Source organism: Haemorhous mexicanus, chromosome 3 (genome assembly GCF_027477595.1).
Source record: "Haemorhous mexicanus isolate bHaeMex1 chromosome 3, bHaeMex1.pri, whole genome shotgun sequence".
Taxonomy (NCBI): Eukaryota; Metazoa; Chordata; class Aves; order Passeriformes; family Fringillidae; genus Haemorhous; species Haemorhous mexicanus.
Window position 1 is genome coordinate 311286 of NC_082343.1, and position 18809 is coordinate 330094.

Here is an 18809-nt window from a genome sequence, read left to right on the forward strand (position 1 = left end):
AACCAGGTCCCCATGTGAGGGAAAGGGCTCCCTGGGAAAAGCACGCTGCCCTGCTGCAGACTCCAGGTCAAGGAGCAGCTCTGGAGCAGGAACCCCTTCTGTACCACCCTGGCTAAGTCTTTACCCAGATAAACAAAAGAGGCTCTAGAGGGGAGTTCAAACACTGGAACCACGAGCATCCATGCCTGTCAAGTTACTCCCTGGTTATATCCAGGCCCCTGCCCATGCCCAGGCTAGCAGTGTCACACTTTGGCTCCCAGAGCAGCACATGCACGCTGTGTTTGAGCACCCCAGCAGGCTTTACAGCCTCAGGCAGTGCCCCAGCCCTGTGCCCCAGCCCTGTGTGCCCATCGATCACCAGCCCTGTGTGCTGTGACAGCAGCACCTGTGGGAGCTGGAGTGCTGCACCACTGGGCTTCAGGGGCTTGGACCAAGGAAAACACCCAGATACTCCTTCTGTAGGATCCTCCAGGAACCCACAGGGGCCAGATGAAAGAAAAAGCCAAGAACCAGGAGCACAGCTCTTCTCCAAGAGGAGCTTAGCATGCACCAGGCTGTGCCACTTGGCTCTGGGCACAGGGACTGCTCCCTGCCTCTCTCGTGTTTGGGGACCCACAGCAAAGGAGACCTGGGCCCCCCACAGTACAAAGCTGTGATTTTAGCCTCCATAATCTGATTTTTTTTGTCCTCAGTTGCCATGTTGGCAATTTGTTCTTCCTTTCAGTTGACTTCCTTTAAGTGAACTAGGGGAAACTGAACAGGAAAAAAAGGAAATTTCTGCCTAAAGGACATAAAATCTTGCAAGCAGAACATTGTGACATCAGAAACATGTTGGTCCTCAAAACAAGGCCTGACTAAACACACCCCACTGCTCCTGGATGGTGTAACCTCACGGATTTATTCCTGATTTACCACTGCCCAGAGAAAGTCTGACCCTCCTGTCCTTGTGAGAGGAATTTTGTTAATGGACTGAATCCAGAGGAATTCAGGACTGCTTTAGGTTTTGCCTGTAGGTTTCAAATGCTGAGATGTGTAATTATCAGTGAGAGAACCACAACTTTCAGTGTCCTTTCCTGAGCCAGTACCAGCATATGGGTGCTCAGCAGATGGAGGGGCACGGAGCTACACATCTGGAATGCAGGTTCTCCACCAGATAGGTGGGGGCATTCCAGCAGCTGGATTTCTCTGTAGGCACCCTCCACTGCTTACTGCTGAGAAAGAGGTTTGTCCTCACTGGCATCAACAATGACAAGCATACCTCCTCCCCCCACAAGCTTAAGGCTGGAGCCAGTCTCAGATGTCACCCTGCTTGCCTTGAGCTGGCCTGTGACCAGAGCACCCTCCTGCTCCTCTGCCTGGCAGACTGCTGCACCAGGCTGGGTACCAGGGCCACCTCCAGCCACGAGGCCTTGCTTGTTTGTCAGCCCTTCAGCTGAGAAATGCATTCTCTATTCCTCAGCAGCTGGAAAAAAATAACCAGCAGAGGAGAGCAATGGTGATTTCCTGAAATGTGAGTTTTTTCAGGTTTGCTGGTAGGTTTGAGAGTCTGACCATTTGCTGGGCTGATGAAGGGTCACCACCAGTGAGGAGGAGGAGGAGAACAGTTTACTAGAAGCCCTTTAAGACAGGGTAGCCCTAAATACAGCCTCACTGAATGAACACATTTTTAGGAGGTGATTGCTGTAGTCATGCAGCCTGTTTGAGCTGTGCTAAGCAGCCCTGCCAGTGAAGATGAATATGTGCCTTCTAACCTCCTTCAGACTTGCACTGGAGCCCACTCCAGCCAGGGTTTAAATGCTGTTTCCCTGAAAATGTGCCACAGAACTGCAAAGAAAGTACAAGGAATAAGGGGGGTTGGGTTGTTTAACTGGAACTTCAGTTTGTAGCTGATTGCTAATCCATATGCCAGAATATCCTTCTTTTCCAGCCCACTTAATTTTTTGTTCTCAAAGGTATTAAGGACCATTGGGATTTAAAAGAGGTTTTTTTTTTTTTTTTATTTTGGAGCCCTAAACAAGCTACATAAAGTCTGCCATGCATATCTGGAATGCTCCACCTGAAGGCCTCTCCCCAAAGAACAGAGACTTGCCTCAAGCAAGGAGTGGGGTACTTGATTTAAAAGGACTTGTGGCATCCTGCTACTGCTTTACTTCTGCAACACCTTTTAGAATCTAGCTGGGTACAAAGGCTAATCCATTACAAAGGCAGTAAAGTTTTAATATTAGGATTGACTAATCCTTTTAAATCGTTATTACAAAATATATATTAAGTAAAAATGTTTTTGATAATAAACCTATAGAAAGAAATTGTTAACAAATCTGCAGTGGTTCAAGAGCAGAGAATCCCTTTGCACTCACTCTCAGCATATGGAAATTTGTAAAGTCCCACTATCAGGCAACTTCTGAAGATTTCTGGTTAGTTCAATGCGATTGAAAAGTCTTACTTTTCCTCCATTAAAAAAAAAAACAAAAAACCTCCAGTGGTAAATTACTCAAAAAGTTTTATCCATATAAAATTGTGAAAGCTTCAAGTATTGGTGATCCCAAACTGTCATATTGACCACATTGATGGAGATCTCAAAATCAAAAATAAATTATGTTTAGAATAAATTAAAAGCCATAGGGTGATCTCATTGAAAGCTTGTTAAAAACAAAACCAGAGATCAAACTGTTGTTTGCTTTTTGCTTGATTGTTTGGTTGGGTTCTTTGGGAGCCACAGAACTAAATTTAAGTTCTTGTGTCAATATTCAGTTTCTCCCATGCCCAAGCCCTCTCAGTTTTACCACAGCCCCATGAGAAGCCTGCAGCTCCTCGGGTCTCTCCTGAGGGTGGGGGTTCAGAGGGGACAGGGGAAGCTGTGCTGATTTTTGCCACTCCAGCATGGAGCTTTGGGGGAATTGAGTGGGGCTGGCAGGGCTGGGTCGTGGCTGGCCACCCCTGCCAGCCGGGCCTCAGAGGGACACTGGCATGGCAGCCAGCCTGGGGGCAGAGAAGGGAGGAGAACGGGGGATTTTCTCAGGGATCTGAACAAAAGGAGTGCTCATCTCCCGTGACTGACAGCTGGGACGCTGGAGGTCGAGAGCAGTTTGCTTCCCCACACAGCTTTAACCAGGGATGCTTGGACAGGGCTGTCCCTTGACCCTGCTATTAGTGGAAAGCTCCTTAAGGCTCTCGCATTCTCCGAGGTCTCCCCTTCTCTCAACAGGGACTGAGACCACATACCACACCACAAACATGAGCTATTTCAGGCACTGAGATAGAGTTTTACAATTCCAGGCTGTGATCAATTACTGACTATTTGAGATTTATAACAAGTGCTTTTTCCACGGAACAGAAATCTGATGGTGACTTCGACCAGCAGCTCCAGTAAAGCTGAGCAACTGCTGTTTGAGGAAGAGGCCCCAAATGGATCCAAATTTCAAGGTTTAGCAAACTCAGAATTGGCAACTTTTGTGCCAGATTTAATCACAAACTCTATTAAAGACTGAATCAATTACAACGGACTGGAGTGCATGCAAAAAAATTTCTGTAAAGGTAGGATGTGAAATTAGTCACTCTGCAGATTTCCTTCTAGAGCTGCACATATGTAAACATTTACTCTACCTCTCTTTTCCAGATTGTTGTTGTCATTGGGGAAGTAACTTAAACTAAGCCAATGATATCCTGGAAGACGACTCCTGGATCATTGCTAACTCGTGCCTTTCAGCTAGAGAGCTGGTTGTGTCCACGGTCCAGAGAGCACAGGATCCTGCACTCACAGGAGGTCACTCCACCAGCCTAGCCACGCAAAGAGGGTCCCAAACCCGGCACAACAGCGAGGGCCTGAAGGTGGATGGGATGGACCCTCACCTAGGATACCCAGAAAGGGCACTAGAATGATGGAGAACCTACAGTCTCTTTACACCGTACTCACAGGGATTTATGTAAAAGTATTATTCAAATCTAATACTTACTATACCAAGCCAGACTCAGAAATTGGGATTGCAATCCACCTAGCAAAACTGCAGGAAGAGGGAGGAGGTGTTATTCCTAATTTAGAACAAGTCCTGTGTTGCTCCTTCTGTAGGAAAAGCAAAATGCCCACAGCTTTTCCAGCCAGAAGAGGTTGGTCTGCACTCCAGAGTGGCTCAGACCATTTTAACTTCAGAGCAACGTTTCAGCAGCAGTTTGGGTGAAACAGTCTGTGTTTCCCTGGTGTAGGAAAACATGGGTCCAAACGAGAGGCCCACATGGGAATTCTGCCCTGAAGTTGGAATTGAACTCAAATCTCTCAGCTTCCTGCCCTGTGCTTTTCCTACCCAGCCTAACTTCTCATCAGCCCTAGGATACTCTAATGATTAAAGGTACAAATTATTTGCGTGGCCTTGAGGATTGCAGTCACTCTCAGGAATATAAATATATATACATATATATATATATATATTTCCTTCTCGCCCCCTCCCCATCTTTTTAAAGCCTTGCAAAGAATTTTTAAGAGAACGCTCTGTAAAAGTCAGAGTGAATTGCCTTGTTTCTCTGACATACATCTGTAACCCATCGTGCTGATTCTGAACACAAAATTTTGTGCACAAAGACACTGAAATTTCCTTTTTCCGTGACTGCCCTGGTTTTATATACCCCCACTGCTCTGTCTCTGTAGTTCCAGGACCAAACCAGTCACATTGCAAGTAGAGCAATACAGACCTATTGATGAGCCATGCAGATGTATTCCAAGTGTTTGGGATAGGACTCAAAGTGATGCACAGCTGGTTTTCTTGGCTAACTTTCACCCTTTTGGAGTTTTCTATGCTTGCAATGCTCTTCAGAACGTGTAAGTAATGGACCACGTAAATACAAAGCGTTTCTGTAAGAACAGATCTGGATGTCCTCAATTATAATGCTTTCATCCATGCATTTCCTTGAAACCAATATATTGCTTTTCACAGGTATTTCCAAATCTGGTCCATAACTGGGAATGAGGAGTAGAGCCAGTAAAAATTTTTCAGCTGGACAAAGTTCCCATAAAGAGGCAAGGCTTCCTTGAAAATGAAATTTTTCATAGGACTCTAGAGTTACATTTATCAGAGTTGAAGGCCCAGAATTTTCTATTAACTTCACAAACACTCACTCCACTGTGATTCTATCCAGGTTTTTTTTTTAATACTGCAAACACAGTGTGGACATTCACAGGAAGAATTAAATCTGTAAGGAAAGACTATACTTTCAATGACATTGAGAATGCAAGAATTTTCTCTTATTCCCTACTTATTACTTTAAATTTTTCTTGTCCAGTATGTTTAAAGACAGCGTTGAGAATGACAATAATGAACCTCATTCAAACAAAGTCTTTTCACTAATGAAGCATATGGGAGTTCTGAGGGGGCTGATACCTTTGCATCTGAAGGAATAATTTTCCAATCCATCTGATCCCACAGCACACCCCAGCACTGTGGAAAGGCCTGCTCTGCAGCACAGGATGGGATGTGGAATGCCTGCCTCACCTCTCTGACCTCGGAGGCTCCCAAGGAAGTCAGAGCTGGAATATTTGCCAGCAGTTGTCTTACTGAGCTTTCCTCTTCAGTGCAGTATGGCATTATTCTATCATTACATGCTCTTTCCTGCCCAGAAAAAGTGGATTTTTCGATTTTCTTTCCCCACATTAGCTGGAGTCAAGGACATCCAGGTGCTCCAACACTGTTCTCTAGGATTGCCTTGGTGGTTCTTTCCTGGTTTCCTAGGGCTGAGTGGTTGGCTTGCAGGTGGATGGCTTGTGCAGCTTTCATCCTGAGCAGTTTGTAACAGCCCCAGTCAGGCTTTTCTTGCCTTTTTTCCCCTCTCTGAGTTCTCATGGACGGAATTTGCCAAGGTTGATTCATGGAACGGGGTCCTGGTGCATCCACCCGTCGGCCGAAGCAGCCAAGCCTTCCCTGGGTGCATTCCCATCCCTCATCAGGCTCCACACAAATGTGCACCATTTTACTGCTTGGCTTATTAGCTCTGAAATCTCCAGATTCTTTACCTCATTCTGGCAGTGAAAAGCTGGGAGGAGGGCTTTTAACTGAACATATATTACAGAAACACTACATTTAAGTCTCCTTTATAAAGGAATGGAGAACTGACCCCAAATTTTTCAGAGCTGTAATGAATAAAAGGTTCATTGCATGACTCAATGTGCTCTTACTCTTTGGGGGGGGGTGCTTTATCTTTATTACACATCTTATAATTGTTTTAGGTTTAGAACATATGGTCCACACCAGGATCTACTCTGCCTTGCTTTCTTTGCTTACCCTTTTTATACTGAGATGAGTAGTAGGTGTGCAGAATTCTCTTAGTTTTTTTCATTAACATTTTCCTTGCTACTATAACAGCTGGGCAAACTGATCATTCTCCTGCTTCTAAAAACTGTTCTTTTAATAATATTTCTGTTTAATAGTATGATCTCAGACTAGAGTTTATTGCTGTGCTTTTTTTTCTTTCCTTTACAAGATTTCTTTTAAACCTGCTGTTTTAAGTGCATGTAAATTGTTGTTCTTCATTTCAATGCAATATTTGCTAATCCTGAGCGAGTAAGAACCATACACTTGGTTCAGGTTTGTCAGTGCACAGAAGCACAAATACACCTTTTCACATTCAGCATCCTGCACTGGTTCCCAGCTTACCCTAAAAGGTTCAACACCAGGTAACAGAAAGCTTCTAAGGCCAAAAAGGCCAGCCATAATTATTAGCAGGTACTCAGGAGACCGCTAGGCATTATGAGTTAATGTCTTTCATGTGTCTGGAATTCTGGAGGGGATTCCCTGCGTAAAGATGAAGCTGGGCCCTTATTAAAGAAGCCCCACAAATTGATGAGGTGTCTTGGGTTTCACAGTTGCATTCAAACCACGTGCTCCCTAAGCTGCATACTACTGACCTCTTGCCTCCTCCGTCCTGCCTGCCACCCTTCAATTTGTAGGCAGGTTCCCACGGGGTGTGCATTACCCACCCAGCCTCCTCACTGTCTGCCCAGCTGGAATCCACTCGGCCTCCTGGGTCTGGATCCTTCCCAGGTGTCAGGTTTAGGATGCAAAAGCATCGAGGTGAGAGGCTCGATGCCTGCTCTGAGCTGGGCACATCGTTGCTGCCAGAAGCACTGCACAGGCCCTGCAGGTTTGCTCTGACATCTCTCTGCGGATTTGGACGCAGCCCCTGAAGGATCAGACCTGCTGCTAAGCTGTGCCCACAGGAAGAACCAACCTAGCAGTGTCAAGTGTGAGATGACCAATGGCTGGTGCAAGCTTCTGCACGTGTCCACTCCCCATTTCCTACATCTGACTGGAATCTGGGAAGCAGCTGGTTTGGGTGTATCAGAGGCCCTCACCAGAATAAAGTTTTCATTGCACAAGGTACCACACAGAATCAGATAAAAATACAGTCCTTATTCAGTCCAAATTGCTTTTTGGGGTGAGGATAATGTTAATTTGAGAAAGATCAATAGTTCACAAGGTATCGGGAAGTGCGGTCATGGACCTGCACTCTTTTTCACGTGGTTTTTTTGGGAAACTGAGTTTGGAAGTAGAATTCAGCTGATCAGTCTGTGCTGAGTAAACTGCTACCCTTCCTAGTCAGTAGGAAAAGTTATGCAGCTGTTTCAAGGGCAGCTGCATAAATTCAGCTAAATCATAGAAAAAGCTTTTTATTCATTATAATATGGCCTGGGGCAAAATAAAGCTGAAGTTATTAAACTGTAACTAAAAGCTGGCCACAATAAAATATATTGAAGTCAAGATTAAAAGCACATACAGAGTGTGAACTCCTAGTCTGGAGGGTAGAGGTTAAGAGAGGAAAAAGCCTAATTCCTTGGTAAAAAACTGAATTTCCTGAAATCTCTTTTTCTGTACCCAGAGTGGATTCTGGGAATTGAAAACTGCTATTGAGTGTCTGCATCATTAAAAAAAAAAAAAAAAAAAAAAAATCAATCCAGTAGTTTTCACTTATAAAAACAATAACAAGAGCATGTTCTTTCCACAGTGACCTGGATAACTTTTTTAGGAGTCTCAGACAGCATCCTATGTCAAACAGTAGTTTTTTTCATGGCAGGGTTGAACTGTTTTGAAAATGCAACAGTTGGCCAGGATAAACCTTTATCTTCATTTACCCATTGTTACTCGTATTTTTGTAGCCCTCTGGTAGCAAGAGGTCACATTTCCATGAAGATAAATTCCTTATTAGACCCAACTGTGGTCTGAGGTCATTGCATATCTGTGCCAGGACAGACTTACAAGTGATGGTGAATAGGAAGTTTTTGTGTTGTATTGTCCTGGCTTGCGGCAGCTGGAGCCAGACAGCGCTAGCACCAATATCAGCATGGGCTGAAGCAGGCATATCTTTCTATTTGCTCATCACACAACAATGAGTAAATAAACACTGTCCTCCATGCAGACTGAGCTGCCAGCCCAATTATCAGGAGAATGTCCCCTGTTCCCTGTACCTGCACCTCCAGCTCGCACGCCGGGGCCGATTCCAGAGCGACGCGCCCGGCCTCGCTGCTGGCAGGGGTCAGCTCTGCCGTGTCACCTCTAATCCTTCCTGTCTGCTATCAGCTGCTCTGACGTTTGATGTGTGTCAACTTGCTGTGGCCACTGGAAGCCAAATATCACAGCTCTGAGATAACACTGTGCCCCGCTTTCCTCCAATGGCTGAATAACTTCGCCTTTTCTCTCCTCAAACTCCGAGTCAGGGGGTCACAAGTTACTAAGACAGCCTTGCATTTGCCTGAGAAATTACACCAGAGCACCATTTCCCATCCTTCAGAAGCAGCCACAGAAGCACTAAGCAGAATGCCCTCGAGTACAAGAACTGCCAGGCTGACATTTGGAGCGTTTCATCGAAACGAGCGCCTTGCTTTCCTGGTGGGGTAAAGGGGGCAGGTCTGACTCCGCGCTGGTTTTACCAACTGCCTCGAATTTGACACAAAAAGGGCTGGCTGCTCAGAGTACACAATGTTTTACCAACTGCCTCGAATTTGACACAAAAAGGGCTGGCTGCTCAGAGTACACAATGTCTCCATGCTCACGTCAGCCTCGCTCTAAGCGAAGCCAAAGGCTTCTCTGACCCCCTCCGACTCCACCCAAGAGTTTGTTATGACTCTGTGATAAGGATCAGAATCTACTGAGAGATAAGGCAGGACCACCACCAAGCTGGGCCTTCAAAGCACGCTGAGCTGCATTATACCACGGTGTGAAAGGATGTGGCTGTCAGGAAGGTGCCAGCTCTTGTCAGAAGGCTGTTTCTCCTATTTTTGCACCAGAGGAGCCTTTCCCATGAGCCCCAGTAGCCATGGGCTGCTCGCTGTGGGCTGAACACCATGTGGAGCATACAGACCCAGCTCTGGACATCAGCTGTGTCACCTGCCCAGGTGACAAACACCTGGAGGGCTCTGAACTGCAGCATCTCCACACACAGAGTGCTCCAATCAAGGCAACTTCTCATGCTCAGGAACATTTCCGTGAGGAATGGGCACATGGTATTCTTCAAGGGCACAGACAGAAGTAAATGTGGACAAAACTTGCTTAGCAAACAGCCCCCAAACACATTTTCTGACTCAGCAGCATGTGGACTGTACAGATTTGAGTCTGTGTGAGCAAGAGGAGCAATAACACCTCTGAAAACTAATTTCCTCACAAAAAAAAGGAGGTAGAATATACCCATCCAGATCCCTATTTTACCAGCCTAAGCAGTCGCCTAAACCAGGAGCCCTGTGCACAGTACAATAACCCTCTCCAAAATCAGAACCTCCCCCTCAAGGAAATGCCTCAACAAAATTCCATGTTGGTGTTAAAAAGTAAAAAATTCTGTCACTTTGGTTATCAAAGTCATTGAATTTGAAAGTGTTTTTAGTCTCAGCCCCAGATGAGAGCAAAAATAGCACAACAAAATATTTGTGCACACATAGGTGATTTAGTCATTATGGATGTAATTACATACTGTATACACAATTCAAATTTAAATATATTTCAGCAGGGAGTCAGAATTCTCTTTGACAAGCAGTGCATTAGTGCCAAGAGTAAATATTAAGGCTCTTTGTTGACTGGTCTGTCTTTGCAACACACATCAATTACCCTCTATTCTAAATGCATTAGCTCTTTCAAATTTAGGGGAAAAATGATGAAATAAGAGTTCCTCCTCTATACCAGAGTTACTAAATCCCTCCAGCCTTTCACACTCACCAAACCACATAAGATGTCTGTGGCTGAGGCATGCTAGGAAAGAAATGTGCCCTCTCCATCTTTAATGACAAAACCTGACCTTGATCTCATTTGAGCCTCTGGGAGGGATTAAGCTTGGGATAGAGAAATCCAAAAGGCAAACATTTCTTTTAAATTCACAACTGGTAGCAAAATAGAAATAGGCACTTGGAAGAAAAAAAAAAAAAAGACAAAAAAGGCTAGAGCTAATTAAAAAAGAGAAGAAGAAAATGCTGAAGTTTAACATAAACACTGGATAAAAAGTAGATATTTAACCTACAACAGAAGTTTAAAACCATGCATCAACAACCCTTATCAATGTTATCAGTGAGAAGTAATTTCATTGCTGTCTCACCAGCAGCAGTAGGTAAGATTACACTAATTCCCAGATATATTTCCCCTTATCTGGCTCTGTTCTTGCACTTATCATGCTTAGCCTTCTACAGCCACAGGGAGAGTGCTCAGATGAGAACTTCACTTTACTCGTCATGTCTTTATCACAGGTGAGCCACACAAAAAGCAATACATTGATTTTAAGCCTGCTAAACCGATAGTTTATAGATTTTACTCTATAATATCCAAACCATAAACATATCTCCATCCCTGTCTAGGATACTGCAAGGTTTTATTTGGGGGCAGATGAGAGGCTCGATCTTACGGGAGTGGCTGTAAAGAGGAAGAACCAGAGGGAACTTCAAGCCTGTCACAGATCCTTGATGTGTCAGAGGAAATAATCTGTGTTGCATAAAGAACAGCAACATGCTTCTCCCACCTTGAGAGCAAGAAAGGAAAGGAGGAGCTAAACAGGAGTTCTCCTGTTTTCAATATTACCTACATGGAGCACAACAACTCCTTCCAAAGTGCACAGGGGTTGGGATATTTCACACAAGCCACTGATCTGCCAACACCTAACAAACTTCTGGGTGCACTATGAATGCAGCAATTTCAAGGCGTAAGCTTTCACTGAAGGTATTTTGTCCAGGTGATCTGTGGCTGATGTCCTTCATTACAGCTGTGAACACAGAACAGGGAGCACAACACAACCAGAGTGGCCTTGTCCCAGTGCTGAGGGCTTTACAAACAATTCTGCTCGGCTCTTTTACGAGCAGTTCAGGATTTCTTGGGGTTTTCCAGCTGCTTTCAGATCCCTGCTTGGCCTAAGTCACAGCACAGCCTACCCAGCCTCTTTTCCCAGACAGGAACTGGAACACATGGCTTGTGGTTGCGGTAAATTAATAAGGGGGTGAAAAAAAGAAATAAACAGAAGGGACTTTTCCCATGTGTTTTACAACAGTGCAAATCTGTCCCCCATCCAGCTCATCTGCAGCATACCATTCTCCTGCCAGCCATTCCTGTGCTCACTTGCTATATGATACAACTCCAGTCTCCCCCCACCACAAGCTGTATTTTTAATGGGTTCTCTGAATTTTCAAAGGCCAGATACTGATGATGTAAACTGGTGTCAATCCACTCTGGATTTTGAAACCAGATCCAGATTTGCTTCTAAAATATGTATTTAAATGCATGAGGAATTCCCTGCTTGTAATATATATAGCCTTAGCCGTAATTATTGTCTGTACTTGCGTAAGAACATTTGCCTAGCTATGCAATAGGAACGCTCAGAAAGAAGTATCTTTGCAGACTGAATTTCACTTTACGTAAGTGTATTGCAAAGTAGGCCCAGAGATAATAGAGCATTATAAATTCTTCAAATGCAGCATTCTTCAGAGGTGAGAGATTCCCACTAAAATGCAGGATTTCCTGAAATGTTTTATAAGAAAAAAAGTCTGTGCTGTATTTTTAAACTACATCCTCCTCACTACCATTCACGTGCCAGTGCAAGAACCATTAGAAGGTTTTTATGTGGTGTGGCTGTGAGTTTCTTCATAATTATGAACAGAATATCTCTGGAAACCCCTTTCCCTTCATTTCCACAGGTCTGAGGAGTGTGACAGAGCTGACAAATCTCAGCAACATGCTCTGCAGAAGCACAGCCTCTCAGCCACTCTTCTCTCTTTGGCAAAGCTTGGGACAGCCTGCGGTTTGCATAGTCCGAGAAACCATTTAAGCATCATAGAAAATTACAGTGATCAGGAGCTGTATTCCAGCAGAGGAGACCCAAAAGTCTGTAAAACTAATTTTCCCACAGTCCACAAACCCACAACTTCAGTGCTAGCGTAGTCTCACCCTCTGCTTTTATCCAGCTGATCAACACTTGTAACCAGCTGATCTGTTGTCTGTCAAAGGATGGGGACTCGACTCTTGTCAGTGTGATGTTAAGTAGGTGAAACAAACCACGAGCTGCCTAAAGCTCCCCAGAACACGTTGGGGAAGCCATTTAGTTGTAAATAAAGGGCCTGGCTGTGGCCCTTTACAAGCACTCTGGCACGGCTAGGCGCTGGGATGCCCGAGCCTGCATGTTCTCAGAAATCTCCTCCAGGCAAAGATGAGATCAGGCTCTGGGCATCAGTCCAGAAGCTCACGGAAACCTATGGAAACAGCTCCCCTCATTCTTGCAGTTAGCATGGGAAACCAAGTTTCTCTGAAGGCACCTGAAGTCTCTCCACAGTCAAGCACTCAATCTCCTCAGGCAGAGCCCGAAGCCGTAGGTGCCTGCCGAGCGCATTTACCGCAACGCCGCGAGATCCGCTCCCGTCCAAGACGTGCCCTAAAGCGGATTATAATTGCTGGCAGTAAAAACAAGCACCATGGTCCTGCCCAGAATTCATCTCTGTTATGCCAAGCATTACATATAATTAATTTGGGATGTGTAATTTGTCCCAAAGACTTTATCATGTCTCCTCCTCAGCTGCCCTTCAGCGCTGCAGCTGGAAACAGGATCTGTTGACAGGTTTATAATGCACAAAGCCTGGCCCAAACCTAGGCCAGCCACATGTGACAGAGAATGCACTCAGACTTCACCCGTTATCAGAAAATGATGCTTAATAGACTGCAAAATGTAATTTGAGGGGAAAATAATGAAAAAACTTGGGTTTGATAAGCTGTAACTTAAGCAGTTGTGTCATGACTTCAAATGGGCAGCACCAGGCTCTCACATTCCACACCAAATGTACACTCACCACAGCCACCAAGGGGAAAAAAGGTACAAAAACAGGTAAAAACAACAAATACTAAATTCTGACAACATAAATATGAAGGCTTCTAGAAATTAGGCCATGATATTTAATTTATTCCTCAGAACCAGTGGCTGGACAGTTTGTCTATGCCTGTAGTTGTGACCATCTTAGCAAGGCTCCAAAAGGAGTCAGATCTCTTGTGGCTGGAAGTACCTGAGTTTGTCACAATCCAGAGTGCTAACATGAGATTTGGAATGCTTACATGAAAGTTGGAATGCTAACATGAGATTTTGGAATGTTGGACCTCATGTCTTCAATTTTAAGCCAGACAATAACTGAAACAGGAAAAAAAATGGTCTGAGCACATCTGAAGCCTGAAGTCTGTAAGTAGAACAAAAAATGATCAGGCAAAGTGGCCTTCCCTGCCTGTAAAATGCTGCCTTACTTTTGTGAAATACATGATTAGCCTATGAAACTGTATGTGTAAAAACAGAATTAAAAAAATAATATGACAGGCAAAAAATGGGGAAGTCTCCTTTGGGAAGATGGAAATTTTTTTTCTCTCAGCATTAGATATTATTCTGCAATTGGCACAGGCATTTATAACACCCTTTTTTAACTTTATCCTTTTCATTGAAGCAGGAAATACAAGCCAGATCAAGAAGATATCTATGCACAGTTAAAAAGTGATCTAAGAAAATTATCCCAAATTTCAAATTGAAATATTTTAAAAACTGTTATTGAAAGGCTGTTCCTGACTTTTTTCTTTTGCCCTCCTAAATTTCAATTACAGGCTGCAATAAAACCAGAAAATGTGCTAGGGAATTATGAATCTTCCATACAGGCACAAATTAAGGTACTTTCAGGTACGTGGACACCTTCAGATGCCTCATGAATGAGATGGTTAAATTGCTGCTGGCTCCAAATTCAGTGATTTATGGTAATGGGAAGCTATACAATATGCCCCAGAAATGCAGCTGGAAATGATTGATAAAGCTTTAGTCTGACTGAACACATACAGTAGGTAGATTAAGTGCCTGGCTTATCTGTCTGGTCCTGGGTGTTCATCAGTCAACCTCACTAACAAGCTAAAAGTCAGGATTGTGGTCAGCAAGTTCATATTCATCTGAAAATATGGGGTCTGCAGCGAGCTCTCTCACACAAAGGCAGCTCACTGAACCTGTTTAATGCCTGCTCACCCCTGCTAATGCTCAGGGAAAGGAGAGAGCTGCAGGCTTGAGATGCAGCTTCACCCCTCGCATTCACTTTCCCCCTTCATTACTTTTTAACATCACTTTAAGTAACAACTGCTGAAGCCCATTAACAAACTCATTTTATGGTGCCAGAAATCTCAATAGCTCATAAAACTGCGTTATGAACCACGTTAAGTTTTGCTCGAGTCCAACCTGATTTAATAGCTTTTAATGCAAACACTGGATTTCTGTGTGAGGAGCTGCCTTCCAGCCTGGTACACAAAACACCTTCAAAGTAAAGGCCCAGCTCATAAAGGTGAGGTGTAGAGGATGTAGGTCCAAACCCCCGGTGATATAAACCAGTATAATGCCACAGCCCTCATGAAATGCCAGCTGCCAGAGCCGAGATGTTGAGGGCAATATCTCTAGAATCAGTTGCTCCACCAATAACTCTACTTGATTTAAAGGACGACACTATCAATATTTTCATGGGCCAAACCAGGTATTTAAGCTGGATTTCAAGCTAAAATGCAAAGAGTGTCCTATGGAACTCAGGAAGAATTCAGCACAAGATGAGCCTATTCTGAAAGATCAGCTTCCTCCCCTCCCACCATTCACCACTTCGTGGGGGATTAAAAAAAAAAAAAAAGGATCAATGAACTCCAAACCCCTTTGCTGTTAATCTGTGCTGGGCTTCAAACAAGCCTGTGGAAGGACAAGACCTGAAAAGGTATTTGCAATAAAAGAGGCAATGGACACAAAAGTATATGCTGCTAATTAAAAACGTAAAATTATATCACAATGACTTTAAATGAGAATGATCTCAGTCTAATCACATAATACTTTCTTTTGTGCTCTAGGTCACGCCGTCACTCAGATGCAGCATTCAGGAAGCACATTTCATTAGACTAAATAAAGCTTCAATCATGTGTAAAATTTCCAGCTTGAATAGGCAGCCATCATATCATTCATCAGTCTAGATGTATTTAATGGGTGTAATTTCTTCCTCATATTTCTGTGTTGATTGTTTCATTTCCATTATAGAAACCTTTCAAGGTTGCTCTTTTTGCTGTTCTTTGGGTCAGGATAAATAACGCTTTTTAAGTTGCATCCCAAACACACATCCCTTTTTTGTTTGTCAGAAAAATTGGGTGATGGAGATAACTTTAAGCCAAGACAGAGAGAAACAACAGACCCAAATCATAACACACACCTTCCCTGCCAGGACTCGGATGGTGTTACCTGTACTGCATGTCTCACAATAAATAATTGTGCTTAATCAGAAACAAATTGAGCAGTCTTGTTCAGACACAGCAGCCCCCTGTGGAGGCTGACACAGTTTCTACTGATGAATTTGAAGGGATTATGCTTAACACATGACCTTAAAGCAAGACACAAGAGCCCATCTCCATCCCTTGCTTCCTCCTTCCCCCTTTTCACCCTGACATGCATGCATAGACAAAATGTAAAAGAAAACATTTTGCCTTTCAAATTTTAAATGGAAAGGGTGAATTAACAATCGAGGGGAGATTTGCAAACTCATCAGGAAGAAACCATAGCAGAGAAGTGTATCTTTCCAGCACCAAATGTTAGTCTTCTAGCTTAATCTGGAAAAGATTTTCTCCTAGACACTTCATTTGGATACACAGATGCCTTGCTTATGAGAGGCAAAATTACAAAGGTTCTGGGCTCCAGACACAGCCAAGGTTTCTGCACCAATAATATAACTTTGTAGTTTTCAACCTGAAAACCACCATCACACTTTCAATTGTATTTTTTTTTCTCACTGTTTATTCCTTTCTATGCCTCCACAGAAGACAGAAAGGCAAAACATCACATTTGCATTGGACTAGATAGCCAGGCTAAGCCTCCCCTGCTCTGCCCAACCTAAACCTTTCCCAGTTGTTCTCCTTTGATCTCCCCCCTCTTTATGCACATTTCAAGCCCTGTTGTTTCCCCTGTGACCCAGCCCCAGACCCTTATGGGATCTGCTCTGCTGCGTGGGGCTCAGCACACACAACAATTTCCATTTCAGACCCCCCAGTCTGACTGGGTCCCAAGACCTTACAGGCTCATCCTTATAGGCAGCACAACCAGGCTCTGGGATGAAAACACAGAATGGAAGAATGGAAAAAGCTTTGTTCTTACCTTCTCTGATGTGTGAGTATCTTTGAGAATCCCAGATGAAGTGAAGAGGATGGGACAGAAGATTTATCCACCAGCCTACTGCAGCTCCAACCACAGCAGTTTCCCAGGTAGTGATTTGAAGCCCATGGAGTAGAGTCCTGAAAAAAAATCAAACAGTAAAAATATAGATTTAGTTATATTTCTTTTTGATCACAACTTTTGATGAAGACAAGTTATTTTGGACATGATGATGATTTCTGGGGGCAGGAGCACCGTGGGAGGAGAGTGACTGGCAGAGACAGAGGGCAGCCTCGAGAGGCCTCGGTTCTCTCCTCGTGGTTGAGACAGAGAGCTAACAGGTTTGGCTTTGAAAAGAAAAACCACAAAGCCAAGGCTGCTCCTTGGTTGCAAAATCCAGCAGAATGCTCCCTTCAGATGCTCAGGGCCTGAATGAGAATGAAAAGTCCTGTGGAAAACCGTAAGGACCAGCATTCCAGCCAGGGCAGTTGGGTACAGCTCAGACCATTTGTGATAACACACCCACTCATCATTTTGATACACAACCTAATCTTCATTCAAGCCAGTGGCAATATTCTGCTGGCAGATGCTGAACTGGAGAACTTTGTCCAACACCCAGAAGGAAAGAGAAAAGCCAGAATCCTGCTTCAAGGACCATGGGGAGACTGGAACCACTTTTCAGCTCTGCCAGAATTTCCCCACGTGACCTCCTGCCAATTTTTAATTTTATCTGACCAAGAGGCTGAAACATGTTTTTAAAACCTAATGAACTTTATAAGCCAGTGCCTCTGTGGCATAATTCCCATTAAAAAAGGAAAATAAAAAAAACTCAAGAGTGCCTTGGAATGTTTTTAGTGCAAGAATTTTTTAATGGTCTTTTCCCCTCTTTTGTGGCAAAGTGAGAGTAGGTATAAAACTTTCCTCATCCATAATATGTGGCATAAGATTGATCTTCAGTTAATCCACTCCACACTGTATTTCTCTGATGAGAGTTCTTAATGTGAAATTTCCATGTTTCAGAGGAGACATCATAACACTGTTGTGGATAAAGAGGAAGAGGTGGAAACCTGCCCTGCACAGGGAAGCCTGCATCCCCCCAAGCCATGGCAGGGTCCCTCTTCAGCATTCTTTAAATGCTCCAATATGTGTGACTTGAGCACTTAAAACACAGCCCAGCTCAGCTGCAGACTGACAGGTACACAGGATTCCATAGCATGGCAACATCTTTAATCCTGGAATGTTTAGAGTTCAAATCATCACCAGCTTTGAAGCGTGGATTTTTTCCCTGTGCTTCCACTGTCTTCAGTGTCCACAAAGGCATCTGAAAATTCTCAGCCAGATTTCACTCTGTAGCTAAGCCATGGCAGGGCATTTAGGAGTCAGGACTGAGACGTGATCTTGGCATTATATGGACATTTCAGAAGGGAATGCACACAGGACTAGAGAATTTGCCTCTCAAGACTTGCTCCAAAAGAGGTGCCTTCCTCCTTAACTCAACATGGGTTCATATTTGTATTCCTATCAGCATTTTTAATTTTAGCATTTACAGGCTCCACTCATATCTGAGATCCTGCTGCCTTTGGACAACTACACAGAACTAGGAACTGAATTTAGAGCTACATTTTCAGCTTGGGCCTATCAGAGAGATGCTAAAGTCTTTTCAGGTCAATGCCTGCAAAGCACACAACCATTTCCCAAAGGCCAGCAAGAACGCTGTCATTTGCTTCAGCAGGCACAAGATCAAGATCCAGCCATGACCATGGATGTATTTCCCAAAAATGTTCTACCCGATAAAAATATTTGCACTCTCTAAGGGGAGTCAGGAATGAGAAAGTTACAGCAGAGTTCATAAACACAGTCCCAACAAAAAAAGAGCTCTGCCTTAGACCCTGCTTCAAATTCCCAGCTCATCTGTTTCTCTCATCAGGCCTGGCAGATAGAGAACAGCTTTGCCTGTCAGGAGCTAAAGGGGTTAATGCAAGGCTGGAAGTTATTTACAGTTAATAGCAGTGGAAAGATTGCAGAGCAGCTTGGTCCAGCATCTAATCACAAAAATAGTTTCTTGTAAAGAGACTTGAGGGCAGAGACTCTGCAAGTTCTTCACGTATTTTACGCTTTTTCTTCAAGAAATGCCAGTAAACCCAGTATTCTGGGATAAAGTTTTCCATAGCTTTCTGGTGACCTTGACAAAA

At 43.9% G+C, this 18809-nt stretch overlaps 1 long non-coding RNA gene across 1 annotated transcript in view; it reads right to left on the minus strand.

Annotated features, from left to right (window-relative positions):
• Positions 1 to 16754, minus strand: part of LOC132324398 (uncharacterized) — a 122462-nt gene extending 105708 nt beyond the window's left edge. Inside the window, exon 1 of the long non-coding RNA XR_009485610.1 lies at positions 16621 to 16754. This is a non-coding gene — a long non-coding RNA (uncharacterized LOC132324398). The remainder of the gene's footprint in view (positions 1 to 16620) is intronic.
• Positions 16755 to 18809: the final 2055 nt, after the last annotated feature.